The 16717-nt window shown below is 44.6% G+C and overlaps 1 protein-coding gene across 1 annotated transcript in view; it reads left to right on the top strand.

Annotated features, from left to right (window-relative positions):
- The window catches only part of NLGN4X (neuroligin 4 X-linked), a 719294-nt gene that overhangs the window by 679022 nt on the left and 23555 nt on the right, over positions 1–16717 (top strand). The gene's annotated exons all lie outside the window — the stretch shown is intronic.

The following is a 16717-nucleotide window of genomic DNA, read 5'->3' as shown; positions in this document are numbered from 1 at the left end:
CATACCTTAACTATGCAATTACCATTGCACCACCGTCGGTCTCTTCTCAAGCTCTTGCCATCAAGCACTGTTAGAACTGGGATTTTTTGGTTGGCTAAGGCTTATGCCAAAGCCAGGCAGAAACCACCATTCTAGTCAGGGCAAGGGAGTCACACACCAAGATAACCCCTGCTCACCCCCTTGGTAGCTTGGCAGAAGCAGACAGGCTTATCCTGGAGGCAATGTGTAAAGCATTTGCGCATGCACACAACAGCAACAACATCCTAGGCACACCACAAAAGGAACTCCAGACAAGGTTATATAAAAATAACTTTTGTATTGTCAAAACACATCAGATAGTAATCACACAATATACATTGTGCCAACTGGTACGGGCAATATTCACACAGGATTATTTACACTAGGACAGGGCCACATGGGCCACTGTCAGAATCAACACTTGGCAGAAATAGCACTTCTATAACTTAGAATAAGTGTAGCACAAAATAACAATTATAGGTCACAACCAGTAACCACTGGTAAAGGTAGGTACACACTACGCAATACTAATAACCATAGGCCTAGATCACGGAGGGACACAAACTCACTAGTATAACATACTAGGCAAAGCAAACTTCTAAGCATGAGCACCTTTAGAAGTATAACACAAGCATAAAGGCAAAGCACATTACGCAGCAATCACATTTAGGCCTAAATAGTATAACTACAGTAGGCAATCTCTCACTAGTCTAAACACATTAGACTCTGCCTCCTAAGAATAAATCACATTTAGGGGCGTAACTCACAGTGAAGTAAACTCTCACTAACATAAACCTACATAGGTAAAATAACCTCATAATCATAGTAACATCACATTGCACAAAAATCACATTAGGCAATTACCATCATAAACATAGTAAAATCACATTGTGCAGAAATCACATTAGGGCCTTGCGCCCTACCCACATACCAGCCCCCTGGCCAACTGGCCATCTCAAGAAGGGGCTCAAAATGACGTGTCCAGAATGTCAGGGCACGCTGCCAGGCCAGCTCCAGTCAGGGGTGCGCCACCTGTGCAAACTTAAACGTTGCAACTACTTGCTGGGCAGCTGGGAACAATCCCAAGTGCCTAAACGCTGCAGCTGGCACTAAGTGCTGCGCAGCTGTGGAAGACCTGGCACCACTGTGCCATCTCCGTCCCTCACAAGGACTCTCTCTACCTTGGTGCCTAAACGGTGAAGCTGCCCACTAATTGCTGGGCAGCTGGGAATCAATAAAACTGTGACAGGGCCCTCACTGACCCTAGAACAGCACTGTGCCAACTGTTGGAGCCATCTGGCTCTGAAAATAAACAGGTCCCCTCAAACACTGGGGACAGGACACAGGCCCTCAACATCACATCTGCGCCATGGCACACAAGAACGGGCGCGTGAACTGGGGTGACACAGACCCCTTTAAATCATGAGGCACAACTGTAGGGAAGAACATGGGCCTTTAAATGGAGAGGGAGTCCCCTCTGGAGCCATCTAGGCTCCGGAACTAACGCTGTGCCCGTTGGAGCCCTCTGGCTCCGAAAATAAACATGCCCATCGTTGGAGCCATCCGAGGCTCTGAGAATTCCTCCTGGCACACGTTGGAGCGGCCCGCTGACTGCCACCGGGCCCGCACTGTCCCTCGGTCATCCTCGCTGGGGCGGCCCTCTTTCAGGCGGGGCTGCCCAGTACACCACCAGAGCCTCCCCACGACACCCAAAGAACAAATGGTGGCCGCCCGCCCAAGATCAGCCCTGACTCACCGGGCTCTTCTCCACTGCAGCACACACTCCTGCGGGGCTCCTCGTGGCACACAGGAGCCCTGCTCCACGAAGACGCCTCTCCTCCGGCGGCTCTCTCGGACAGGCAGCGGCGCTTCTCTCGCGGGCTCCCTTAGACTCCAGGGAACCCCGCCCCTCCGTTAGCGGCCTCGGCCGCCAGCCCCGCTTCACCCGGGCCCCCCTCCGGGGACCCGGGGCTTTCTTCTCTTCTCGCTGCATCACTTCCCCTTCGGTCTGGGAAGCCCCGCCCCCGGCAGACCAAGCCTCTCTCTCCTTCCGGGTCGCGCTAGGCAGTGGCCCGGGGGAAGATTGTAAACGCGGCTCGGGCTGCGGCGGTGATTCCTTTTGGCGGCATAAACGGGGTAGCACCCGGATTTTAAAATAACCGTGGGGAAACAAATAATCAGGGTAGGCTCCTGCCAAAAATGCAAATATGCACAAACGCATCGCCATAAGTGGGGTGACCACCCACGATGAGCCCAAGAAGGGGGAATACCAGCACACGATGCAACCCAGTGCTACAGGCATAAAATAGCAGCGCTTTCTAAGCGCTAGGGCAGAGTCACGAGCCTTCTCCCTAAAAAGAGATCCCAGGGCGCTTAGGCTTCAACAAGCCTGGGCAAAGGCAAGAAAGCAAGGCAAAGGGTCCCAAAAGTCCTGTGCAGCAAAGTCCATCAGGTATCCAGGGGCTTGTAAGGGCCCAGGGAGGCAAACCTTCCCCTGGGCCCCAGCAGCAGCACGCTCCTGGTTGATTCAAGAAACAAGAACATTTTACAAGAGGTCACAGCCTTTTTTCATACACAAAATTCTTTGTCTAGCAGGGTGCAGGCAATGTGAGAACCACCTACAACTGGTTATGGGGAACTCCTTTCACTGGCCAGGCTTGGGACATCAGACGCACCACAGGGGGTGGAGCCGGCATTGTGTGGGGAAAGCCCAGCCCTATTCAGGTCCCAGGTGTACCCCTCCCTCACATCAGCATGCCAATCTCTCCACTCACCACCGGGGCAGACCCATCCAGACTCTTGGAGCCAGGCTCACCAGCCAGCTCCAGCCAATCACACGTCAGACACAAATTACACAAACATGCCAACTTCTAGAAGTGGCACTTCCACACTAGACACAATCATGCTGCATGCATCATCGCGCAGCATTCAATCTCACGAGTTAGCACATACCAAACTCGACCCTGCACTCCCCACACATCAGGAACTACCATGGTCACACATATTCCCCACGCATTCCTATGGGAGGGCAGGTCACTCACCACACACACAGAGAGCGCACGCACTTTACACTGGACCACAGTGAAAAAGTGCGCAGAGACCTAAAATCACCAACACCAGGTTACAGAAACAGGCTAGGCAAAAGCAAAAAGTTTCGGGGTGAACCTGCCAAAAAGGGCCGGGTCCAACAAGCACCATCACAATATCACATTTCTCTAGACAGGCATATAATGTATACAAAAATCTAAAACATCGATAAATATAGCTGAGAAAAGAAATACAACTGTGATGGTAAGGAAACACCGAGAATTTTGCTTGAAAACGCATAAAAAAAAAACATTTTATCATTCAATTGTCATTTGTTTCAATTACATTCACTTATTATCCAAATGATTCAAGCGTGGTTGAATTTCAAGTAGCTTGTTCATCATAACACAGTCACAATGTGCTTTGCCAAAAAACTGCATGGTTTTGTTTATTGCAGCCAAACAGGACAGCTGTGGCTATTGAAATTTCAGGAATCATTTAGTTACGTATATGTGTGTGTGGGAGAAAACGTGTACCATTCTTCAGATATAATTACTCTACAGATCCATTTGAATTTAATCAGCAATACAAAGTAGTGAAAACACAAAAATCTGAAAAAATAGAGATGATATTTGGATTTACTTGAAAAGCAGATATGCACAAGGTTTAAAATAACCTCTTGGCCAAGGCTGTTACCACATTGTCTCTCTTTTCTTCTTTTCCTTTCATTTTTCTTTATTTATTGCAATACGTCCTGTGAACAGAAGCCTTTTACTGATTGTGATTTTGAAATATCTCTTAAAATTGTGTGGTGCTGCGATTTTACCCTGAGAGCTATGAATTCGTTCATGAATGTGTCAGTGAAGCACCTAGATATAAACAAAAATGTGGAGATTATTTCATTTTTTGGGAAACAAATTTGTTCAATATTTGTTGCATTTCTGAAAAGGAAAAACTTAAATCCTAGAAGGTAAAAAAGACAATGTTGGCCTGACCAAATATGAGTGTGTTTTCCTAGGAAATACAGTCTGGCCAATAAACTATGGCTCAGGCTCAGCCAGAGGTTTCCTTTTTAACTCAATTCAAAGTCCTTATTCAGCACAAATACTGATATCATAAAAGATCATAAAATAAATCGCCAATAAATAAACATTTAAAAACAATAAAAATGAAAAACAGTCAAATCATCCCTGTTAATTTGCACTACAATACAATGCTTTTCATGAGGTGTATAGTGCCCCAAAAATAAATTGCAGTACTAAAACATACAAAAGGATACCCAGGACAAATATATGGCATGCAGCAGTTTTGAGTCGACATCCTTGATATTTTGTACAATAAAAATTGGTTTTAAGTTACATCTTCTAAGACCAGCATATAAAAACACAAAATAATATAAAGTGCTGCATGCTTGAATCAATACACCATCTCTGGGACAGGGTGTATTACCTGTAGGACATTTATTCATATCAGGAAAGGCAACTAAGTGATGAACAGTGCTCAGCTGCAGTCTGGTGCTGGCTATTGGTTACCCAGATCAGGTATGATGGCAGCCATCTGGCAAGAGTTCAATACATATGTCATAACTGTTTGCTTTTTGGATTCTTCACACAGTCTTCCCTCCAGTCTATAATTAATAAAAGAGGCCTTAACTACAATTTTCTCAATAAAAAAGGACGCGTTCGGGGTCACTCAAAACAGGTAGATCAAATAATATACTAAAAGAATCATTTACATAAGACAACCAGGGAATCTTAAGAGCATGGTCTAACGCAGCCATCTAGAATGATAGCCTTTTTAAACTGGTTTTGTTGTTTTTGACCAAAATAGACTGCCATCATAATAAGGGTTTTAAAGTTAAAATATCCTACATATAGTGCAGGCCAGTTTCTTTAGGAGCTATAAAAGATGGCATAGAACTAGGTACACACAACAAACGTTTGAGGAATCAAGTCACCTCTGTCTGAAGGGATTTACTAGGTGTATAACCCCATACCCCTCCACATAGGTAGCAGTTGATACACCCCTAGCTTTGTATATTTCGATCATCTCCTTGGATGAAAGACTCCTGATTTTATAGGCGAACCTAAATACTTTCTCACATATTCGACTCAATTCAACTGAGTATTTGAAACGTGTTGCACCCAAACTCCAGTGTTAGGAAATAAAATCCCTAGATAACAAAAGGATTTTACACTAGCAATTGAGGAACCCTCAATATAAAAGGTCCTGCGTTTGTTTGCCTTTTTCCCACAGACCATTGTGACAGTTTTTTCCTTGTTATTTCTATTCTCCTAGATGCCATGAAATAGCCAAAAGAGTCCATTAATCTTTGTAGTCCGACCGGCATCCTGGATAACAGGACGGCATCGTCACCATACAATAGTATTGGCACCGAACGGCCATCGACAATAGGTGCATCGGCCTGAAAAGTATGTAGGGTGTCATCCACCCCATTAAAGAGGACTGAAAACAAGAATGGTGCCAGTATGCACCCTTGTCTGATACCCCCTTGATTTTAAAACCAGGAGACCATTCCCCATTGGGGCCATACCACACTATAGCCAATAGGTTTTCATATAAGCTTGCAAAGAAGCTAATATTATTCCCGGGGGCACCCAGGGAGATCAAAGTAGATCAAAATATTCAGTGGTCCACCAGATCAAAGGAACTGCTTAGGTCAACAAAACATAAATAGAGAGAACCAGTTTTCTCTTTAGTGTACTTCCCTAAACGTAGTTCAAGATTTGCTCTACAGTCCCCCACCCTCTTCTAAACCTGTATTGCATCTCAAATCTGATGGAATTACTTTCAGCCCAGTTCTCCAGTCTTTGTAGGAGGACCTTTCCCATTAGTTTAGCTGAAGAATCTAGGAGGGAAATACGCCAATACCATTTTGGTTCAGATTTGTTCCCCTTTTAAAATTGGGGATTATAGTAGAAATAGCCCAGGAACAGGACATTGAACCCTCAACAGCTGCATTGAGTACCCTAGTCAAAATGAGACCTCATAATTCCCCCTCAGATTTACAAGCATCTACTGGGACCCCATCTGACCCTGGCACTTCCCCTCCAGCACTTGTACTTATGGCAAGAAGGACTGGGCGGAGTTCACAGAGTTCTACTCTGTGGAATGCCGCGAAGTTCTGGAAAAACTCTGTCGCCTCTGAGGAATTCATCCAGCAGCAGTGTCTGTTAAGTCTCTCTGCTCTTATGGATTTTTAGCACCAGGAGTTTGACGTGCTGTGTAAAATTACCACAAACTGGACTATGTGTCACATGATCAGTCGAAATTTTTTATCGTTGGCGAGCCACTCGAGAGAAAAAACTCAGCGTCGAGTCCATGAGGAGTTGAGGCGTCGAGTTGAGGACAGGGAAGTTAGGCAGCATCAGCTATGAGGTGCAGGTTCCAGTGAGGCGATGCGATATCGCAGAGTTCGTGAAGTCTCCCTAGTTGGTTATCAGCTTTGCAATAACTGGATGCAGGTGCTGGTGGTGACTGCGTTGGTGTGAACCCTGGCATCGAGAAAGCTGATAACTGCAGGCGTCAAAGGGAATCAGAACTGCGGTGCAGGCGGGGTGGTGCATCGTGCCCTTCATGAGTAGTGCCCCCACCTCGGTGCAGGTCACGGCATCACTGGTGGCGGTGCTGACAGTGTCAGAGTTGTTGTTCTTGCTATGCAGCACCAGTCACACAATTCCCGTAGCCCAGGGACTGGAATTGGCACCCTTTTGAATGCAGGAGACCACAACGGAGTCTAGGTGCTGGTCAGTGGGTTGTAGGTGAAGTCTTTGTGCCCCAGAGACTTCAGAAAAGGAGGCCAGCACACACCGACCCTTGGAGATTCTTCTTTAAGCAGGTTCACAGCAAAGTTCCAGGTTTTGTCCTTGGCAGAAGCAGCAACTGCAGGCCAACCCACTAAAGCACACACAGCAAAAGGGGGGTACTCCTCCTTACAGCTCTTCTCCTTGGCCCAAGTTCCTCTTGAGTCCAGAAGTGATCTAATTCTCTGTGGCTTAAGGTCCAAAACGTATAACACATTTTCTTTTAGTTCTCTTTGAGGCAAGGGTCTCTGAGCCCAGTACAAACCAGTCCTGTCCTCTCTGGTGCAGCATGACCACAGGAGGTGGTGATAGCATTGTGCAAAGGAGACACAGCTTATTCGGGTGCAGGTGAAACTTCTCCCACCACTCTAAATGCAGTCAAGGTCTATTCAGCCCAGCTATGAGTCACTCAGGAAAGGCAGGACACACCTCAGCCACCCTTGTGGCTGTCTACAGTGAATGCACATATCCAGCTTCTGTAATTTCAAAACTATACAATCAATACAAAAATAGTAGAAGCACTCAGAATGGTTAAACAAGAAAATACCTCCTTTCTAAAAGTCGTATTTTCAAACACACAATTAAAAAACATCCCCATAAAAAGATGTTTTATTAAATTCTGAGTTCAGAGAGCCTAAACCCAACTTCTCTAGCCCTTTCCAATGGAAGATATACTTGTAAGATGTTACAAAGCAACCCTTATGTTAGCCTATGGGACAGTTAGCCTTTCAATAGAGAAAAACAAAATCGACAGTATTTCATTATCAAGACATGTAAAACACACCAGCACATGCTGTACCTTTTACATACACTGCACCCTGCACATGGGGGTACTTTGGGCCTACCTGAGGGGTGCTCTACATGTAAGAAAAGGGAGAAAAGGGAAGAATGGGGTCTGGCAAGTGGGTGCACTTGCCTGGTCGACATGGAAGTTTTAAACTGTGCGCGCAGACACAGCAGTGGCAGGTCTGAGACAGATTTACAGGGCTACTCATATGGGTGGACAATCAGTGCAGCAGGCCCACTAGTAGCATTTGATATACAGCCCTGGCACCCTCTGTGCACTTTACTAGGGACTTACCAGTAAATCAAATATGCTAATCATGGATAGCCAATCATAATAAACATTTACAGAGAGAGCATATGCACTTTAGCACTGATCAGCAGTGGTAAAGTGACCGGAGTCCTACAGCCAACAAGAACAGATTAGGAAAAATAGGAGGAAGAAGCAAAAGTTTTGGGAATAACCCTGCAATAAGGGCATTTTCCAACAGGTGAGTTTAAGCAGAGTGTCATCTCGGTAAAAAGGGGGATTTACTGTGCACTAAAATAAAAGTGAATCCTTTGTCTCAGAGTCATGGGCCATATTAATCCAGGCCTCTTCTTGCAGTGCTCAATCCTGGCTGCAAGTACCTGATTATGATTCTTGTATAAGTATCTAATAGCTGAGCTATCACTAGGTGAAACATCCAGATCCTTCCTTAGAGGTTTGAGGTCTGGGTGCATGAATATTCAAACCACCCCCGTTTTCCTGTCTTACCATATTTAATAGTACTTTTAAGCAATGATTTTAGCATTCTGATGATCTTCCCATGGACATTCAATATCCCAACATGATCTACCTCCTGTTCTAGATAATAGCTGCATTATTCAGGGTTGAAAATTAACAATTCTCATAGACGTTTACTTGGATCAATACCTGCCCATTGAATCTGGAGACCATTAGACGTAATTGCAATGACATTGGTAACAATTGTATTACTTACGGTATCATGGGCCATAATTGAGAGTGAAATTACTAAGGGGTTATGGTCGCTCACTGTCTGGGAGATACTAACAGAGTGAACCACAACCTTATCAATAGCAGATATCATAGCATGATCAATGGTGGCATGTGCATCTCTGCCAATAAATGTAGGTATTGGTATGCTGGTACGCACACCACTGCTTTTCAAGTGCATAAGATCATACTTAAATATCAGGGAGTTCAAAGTGTTCGCATAGTCATTGTGGTAAAAGTGCAGAGTTCCAGCCCCATGGAATTAATTAGGCCACAAACCTGTCTTGCTGGTAGAGGACATTTCTGGATATTAAAATTACTCAACTAAAGAATTGTGTACTTAGAGTGAATTGTCTGCAAACACTCTTCCAGACCTGCATCTAAGGCATACACAATGGAGCTATTAGATGAATCAAATATGTTATTGTAGAAATTAAAAAGTACCAAATCAATCCCACTTTTAAATGATAACCAAAGTAGTTGTGCATAGGACAGGACAGTCACAACACTTCTGGTGGTGGCAGATAGCAAATTGGAGACCAGGATCTGAAGCCTCCCTTTGGCCTGTCCTGCGTTAGATGGTATAGCTCCCATAAAGAACAATGTAAAACCTTCATCCTGGATAGATTCCATGCACCAGGTCTCCTGAATACAGATTACATAATAATCTAAAATAATATAACACCAATCTGGGGAGTTGAGTTTGCTTCGAAACCACAAATCGACATCTTCCCCTAATATCATAACTATTATGTGGTACTGGTGGGAAAGGGCAATCAGAAACTTCAAGATGGATAGGCTTGATTGGTACATTACATTGACTAGAGTCGGGTGCCCCAGGGTTATATGGACATTCAGTACAGTCCACCATTAGGATAGGTGAGTTAACAGTCTCCTAATTAGAGTTAGATGGAGCCAGTTCAACCACCCAGTCAGCTGAACAGCAATTACTAACTTGGGGCCTGGATACACACAGTTAGAAAGAGGTGCAAACCTGTTGTTAACTGACACAGTTTGTTTCAGTTGATGGCCGGATTTGGGAAGGTATGCAATTGATGGCTGGGAGGATAGCTTATAAAAGTAGCCCAAAGGAAAAACAGATATTTCACTGGGGATTAATGACCTCTATTTATGATACCTTAACAGCCTTCTCACTGCTGTTGGGTGACAAAGTTCACTACCAGGCAATCTTCGCATATCATCTTTGGTGAGGAGGTAACCCAACGGACCCCACAAACTGTTGGGATCTCATTTCTCTCTTCTTAAGTGAAGTCCTGATGTATAAAGAGCCAATGTGTGTCTTTTTAATGAGCCTATTCCCCAGAATTTGGGTTGGTGGGTTTTAATAATGGAGTTCCCACCAGAAAAAGCACATACGCCCTGGGAGGAAGACTTTGTGCCAGGGTGCCGGGAACTGCATGCCCTCCACTATTTGCTCCTGTCACCTTGTCCATCACCCTGTCTGTCCTTGTTGGTGATAGTTAAGAGGCCTGATTTCCCATGGTGGGGGCCGCTCCCCATGTAATACCTCTGCAGTCCTCATTCGATCGCCACTGCTCCTTCCTGCCCCAGGGTGAGGAGATGTCCTCTCCTTTGGTGGAAAGGTGGCTACCATACTTGACTTTGCCATACCTGACCCACAGGTTTGCATCTGGAGGTGTGTCCAGCTACACCTGTGTTGGGAGCACTCGCAGACATTTGGCCTCTAATAAGGTTAATCATTTTGGCTTCCAAGGCAGTCAAACTTTCCTTAATTGGAGTAGGATGCACTTACAGGATTTCAGTACATTTCTCATAAACCTCAATGAAGTTCTAAGCTTCCTCCATCCCAATCTTTCCCTTACCAGTTCTTGGTTTTGGCTGTTTGGGTGGTCAGGGGCTATCTGATATTAGGCCTTTTACGTTTGGCAGCGGGTGTCCTGGGAGGAGTTAACAATGTCTGGACTTTGGGGTGCTAAACAAGTGCAGGGGTTCATCTCTGCCACTGTAACCCCATTCCTAGCTCCTGCAGTACTGTGACTAGCCACCCTGTCGCTATCCCTTACAGAACAATCTTTCTCCATCACTGGGAATGCGTAACCCCAATACGCTACCACAGGCTTGCATCTCCCCACAGCCTATTGGTGGGACCCTCTAAGCTTCTCCCAGCTGCATGGAAAATCTTCACTCAGATAGAGCTATTTCCATAGAAACGACTCAATGGCTCTTTCAAGCACGGTATCTACGCTTATAGGCTTATGTGTGAGCAAAGTTTTCCCCATTGTCTTGTTTTCCCCATGGTGTTCTATAATCCGGATACTGATTCTGACTATGCTGATGCAAGGGGGTGGCCTAACCTCGCCTCCTCCTGTTGGCCCGTAACCTCGCCTCCTCTGGTCTCAGGCAGGCTCACTCTTAACTCTGGCAGTGGGACAACACAGTGCACTTAATAGCACTAATCTTCTGGTGCAATAATGTGACAGGGTGTCTGCCACCTTGGGCCCACGAGTTCATTGGATGTGTAGCCCGACCCAAGGATCGTCTACAGTGGTCCGTTCACCACCGCAGCCTACGGGATGCCAAAGCACCAAAGTACCACTGGTACAGCCTTGGTCTTGTCCTGTCCCAGCCCTTCTATAAACAAAACAGTCTGGTAACAAGTAATGCAGGTATTCAATGGAATAGACAGGAGAACAAGATTACTATTTGACAATAGTGAGCAGCACACAGCAGCGGTGGTGGACTACTAACCTCCTCCCACTAGTCTTGCTGGAGCTATTGCCTCCACCCTCACCAGGCTGTAAAAGATGTCAATGATAGCTGAAGTTGAACTTGGAATTATTGCAGTACAATATGGCAGGGCACCCACTGCCCCCACCGCGCCATCGCCATGCCATACACAGTCACCCACCCGCCTCCGCAAGCGAGCCAGGTACAGTGGTGGCAAACAGAACAGTTGCAACATGTTGCCCTTAGCCGCCGCAATGTTGGTCTCAGCTGAGCTGACCACGACATCCCCAGTGGCCCAATGTCAGCCACAAAACAATAGAAGCACTGCAAGCGGGGCAAGGTGAAAACAGGCAGAAAGACGCAGCCTCAGAGGGCCAGAGAACTGTCTAGCTGTTAGACAACCCCGGTGTCTGTGATTCTCCATACAGCAAAGCAAACATGGCATGTGACGTATGAGGAATTGTATTATTTTCTGAAGGCACTACAGACAGAATACCATCTCTTTTCCTAGCTTCACATATTTTTAAATATAGAAAATTACAGAAAATATGTCTTGAAAAAAAATTATTAGAAGTATTGTCAATAATGACCGCTAGACCCAAAGCTTTGCATATTCACAGTTAGGAGAGTTAAAAGGAAACATTTTCCTAATAAAGATCACATAGGTTCATGTATGCAGCTGTTTAGGTTTTTTAAGAATGCTAATGTTTTCAGATGAGTGTGTTGTATTGCACATGGCTGCTTATAGTGCTAAAACTTGCATTGAAGCGTAGGGTACATCCATTGGTTAAATTAATATGAAAGCATAATTATTGGAGCCTAATTATCATGCCATGTTAACAGCAACAAGGGGCCCCAATTCAGTCAGCAGGGACCTTGGGGAACAAATAGGCGATCCTCTATATGGACTGGCTGGAGTCCAACACTATCCTCTCCCCCAGTAATCCATTCCATCGAGGGCTGCACACCTGGAAGCGCTACATAGACGATATTTTCTTATCTGGGGTGGCTCAACAAATGACCTCCATGGACTTTTGCACTGGCTTAACAATAATTGTAATGGCCTTACATTCCCCCTGTCCCACAATAAGCAGAATATCTCTTTCCTAGACCTAAACGTCCAACATCAAGATGGTACCTTATATACTTCCCTGTTTCGTAAACCTACGGAAAGAAATACATTGCTAAGTTATGACAGCTGTCACCTCAGGGCCCTGAGGGACAGCCTGCCATATTCACAATTCCTCAGACTCAGGAGAAATTGTTCCAAAAAGGAGGACTACTTCAGTGAGGCTAATACCCTATTTGAGAAACTTAGAACTAGAGGCTATCCCAGGCGTCTTATCAAAAACTCCATGAAAAGAGCCTGGTACTGTCCCCGTGAAACCCTCTTAGAGCCAAAACCCAAACAACCCTCTGACAAATTGGTGTGTGTGACCACCTTCTCACCCATTTCAAATCGTGTCAAACAGAGCATAAAAAAGAACTGGCACATGCTGAATTCAGGCCCAATAAATTGGGAGACTCCACTCTTTGCATTTAAGAAAAATAAAAATCTTAAAGATCAGTTAGTAAGGGCTGCATTGCCATCAGCAAGAAATACCACACTCCATGATCATTGGCAACTACCACCTCTCCGAGGTCACTCCAAATGTGGCACTTGTGTTGTATGCGATTATTCAGTAGATGGTAAAGAGTTTGTATACAAAGATGTGAGAAATGTATTAAGAACTTTCACCAATTGTAATAGTTGCAATATCATCTATGCCATTTTTTGCCCCTGCAACCTGATATACGAAGCAAAAAAATCAAGCTGAGGATATCCCAACATCGGAGTCGGGTCCGCAGTAAAACACCCAATGCCCCGCTGGTTGAACATTTCGTGGGCAAGGGGCATACGGAAAATGACATCTGCTGGACTGTTATCACGCAGGTCATCATTCCCCCCAGGGGTGGTGATTTAACCCGTTTACTGAACAGAGAAGAGCTCAAGTGGATTTTGAAGACTGACAGCCTTAATTCTGGACTGAACCTGCAGGATGAATGGACTGCTTTAATCTAGTATTGACTCAGCTTTTTTTGCCCTGAGTCAGTCATGCTGTTTTCTGTAATCCCATTTTTTAATCTAATGTAATTCTTGAGGCTCACTATAAGTAAATATTTGTCACATGCACTTCACTTCGGCAATCTCCCCGGGTGATTGGCTCAACCTCCTCTCCTAAGATGGCCGCCGAGCCAGTGTCCATCGTCCATTTTCATGCCCAGGAACATCACATGTTCCTCATCCAATCAGCCCCCACGTTCATATTGTCAGCCTTCACTTTCTTCCACGAGCACGCCAGGGAGCACACTTTAACGCCGACTCATCCGGTAAGAACCCCCTTTTTGTAATCGTGCATCTATTGGCCTCGAAACGAGCTACTTTTGCAATACCCTAACGTCTTGGGTTTCCCCACAGGTTTCCCTAGGCTCCGACGGATACAACATTGTACCGCGGACTTGTGCGCTCGATTCTGGTAAGAACCTGAGCTCACCCGCCCAATAGTTCCGTAAACTTCCCGCGCACGCCCTATTTACACTTTTCTTCCTTTTTTAGGGCGATCACTTTTAACTTTCCATCGGCCAATCTCCAGTGGGATTCACTGGTAAGCGTGTATATTTTCCGCCAGCGCCACTGTGTATGCTCTAAGTATTCCGGAGGTTCCTTAATTGATAGTCACGTTAACTCTATATTTGTCCAATTGCTCACTTTTTTAGTCACGGTAATTCCTTATCTGTCCAGTCGCCTTCACTACGAACCACCGGCATTTTCGCGGCCCACGACCGTGCATGCGACACCTCCATCACCTGATCATGGCAAATACACCGTGCCGGCATGATCTGTTTCCGTATATCGGCAACTTTCACAGCTGACTGAATATGCATGCGTTATTACCAACCGGAACATCGGCAAGTATACCCCATCAGCATGATAGTCTCTCTGAAGATCTACCACGAAAATGCACATATTATGAATTCCACCCGCCTGGTAGATGAGTGCTGCACGTGTCACTACAAGTCACTTTTATATATCTCTGCAGTTTGTGTACCTAAATGTGTATATTTCCTTTCTTTTTCTAGGCAACTAGAGGCTAATTATTGTTAAGGCTTTCATTGAATGTCCTGATGATGGTCCCCGTGATTTAATAGGGGGTCCGAAACGCCGTCGACCTATCTAGCACCTAATACAAAGCTTGATTACTATGTAATGTAATGGTGCTTCTTTTACAAATTCTGTACAATTGAATTGAAAACAGAAAACGTCTTTTGCCTTAAAAAGCCCTTCTTCGCTTTCTATATCTACCTTCTGTACCTGATCTGTTAGTGCTTGGCACGGGCCTGTGTACCACACTGGGTGATTTGTGGAAGGTACTCTCTGTGTTTTAACTAAGTGTTTATTGAGTAAACTTGGAAGACCGCTGTCCGGCTGGACATGTCGCTCATAATATAGATTGACTCTGTCTATATTCATTTTTGTTCGCATTTCTTGAATGCATGGGACCACTGTTGCATAAACTAATTTTCATGCCAAACACAAAATAAATAGAGACAAATACAGACAGAAAATTAAAAAATACCATAAAATTAGTATTGGTATGTTATATAATAATAGCCAAGATCACAAAATTGTGGCAGAGTCACTGTTCATGGCCCACCGTTCATTTCATGATAGACATTAAAGTAAGAACTCTAAGGAAAGTATAAACCCAATATATTCCCTAATTCTGTATGAAGTAAGGAATCTATTGATGAAAGCCAAACCTCTCTTGTCCAGACTGACTGAGCAGTTGGACAGGCTGAATATGATGTTTGTCAGATTTCTAGCAAATTTATTTACAAAACATGGTAATTGAACCCGCTCTCTTTTCCACAGGAACATATTCCTGCCAAACTTTTACCCCCCAGCTTCATTACTCTGGTCTCCTGGGTGTGGGAGTACCAGACAGTTATGGGTTTTTATGTGGAGTCAAGATGCTGGCAGGTGATAACCTGGGTGACAAGCATTTTTTGTAAATTTGGTAAACAGCTGCAGGGAAAATGCCAGCTTAGAGTACCTGTCAGTTGGTCACAGATATCTTTCCTGGGCTCTCTAAAAACGTCCAGTCTCTCTCAGGCAGGAACATTTCCCTGCCAACACTTGACCTATTACTTCCTGCCTCTGAGTCTCCTGAGCAAGGGGGTATGAGGCATGTATTGGTTTTCTGTGGGTTCTGTGTGCTCATAGTCAATTACCTTGGTGCAGTGCATTTTGGATATTATGACAGTGCAGAAGAAATGCTAGTTTAGGCTTCTTGTCATTTGTTCAGCTCCTGGCCTATAGAGAAACATGCCACAACCATATACATTTGTCCACATCACACCCGAAAATATCCCTGCCAAGAAATTACCCTCAACTTTGTTCCTTTTAGTCTTCTGAACATGGAGGAGTGTGGCCTACATGGATTATGTATGATTTCTTGGTATCCACAACTGATAAACTGAGTGCAGTGCTTTTTGGAAATGTAGATATCAGCTGCAAGTAAAATGCCAATTAGAGTAATCCTCCCCTTTTGGCCACATATCACCCTGGTCTGTATAGAAATAAAGCACAACAATATATTTTCTAACATCTACACATCTTAAGGTTTCTATCACTTAATGGCAGTGCTCCCTCACCCTGATTGGCTGTCTGCAGATCGCACTGAAAATGAAGATTGACAGATTTAAAAAACAAAGGGGCATATTAACAAGAACCTCATTAAAATTATCACCATCTTAGCGACAGGAAACTGCCGCTAAAACGACGATAATGGTCTTTCTAATATGCGTTATAGAATTCCAATAGAAGCCCAGGTTAGATGTACTTCACATAGATAATTTTAACGAGGCTCTTGCTAATATGCCCCAAAATTCCTAAAATGTAGTAATTCTCTTCAGTCTTCCTTGCACAGGAACATATCCCTGCCAAGGCCTGACCCTGAGATTTTTAATCTGGGTACCTGTGCATATATGTAGCGGAGGTGTGTGGGCTTTCTCTTGGTTTCGTGTGCCCAAAGGTCAGAAACTATGTAGAGTGCATTTTGAAATTTGGAAAGAATCTGTGCACAAAATGTCAGTTTAAGGTACTTGTGATTCGGTCACATATATCACTGCCTAGGCTGTATGGAAGCTTACCACATATAATATATATTTTCAACATATACCTATGCTCAGATTTCTATTGCTGAGTGCCATGTGTTCCGCATCCTGACTGACTGGCTGTGACTAAGTGGTAGTCAAGACGTTTGATTTTCAGTCACATTGGAACATATACTGCTCAGACTTGACCAAAGTGGTGCAG

Source organism: Lissotriton helveticus, chromosome 8 (genome assembly GCF_964261635.1).
Source record: "Lissotriton helveticus chromosome 8, aLisHel1.1, whole genome shotgun sequence".
NCBI lineage: Eukaryota > Metazoa > Chordata > Amphibia > Caudata > Salamandridae > Lissotriton > Lissotriton helveticus.
This window is presented reverse-complemented; position numbering and strand designations above follow the sequence as displayed.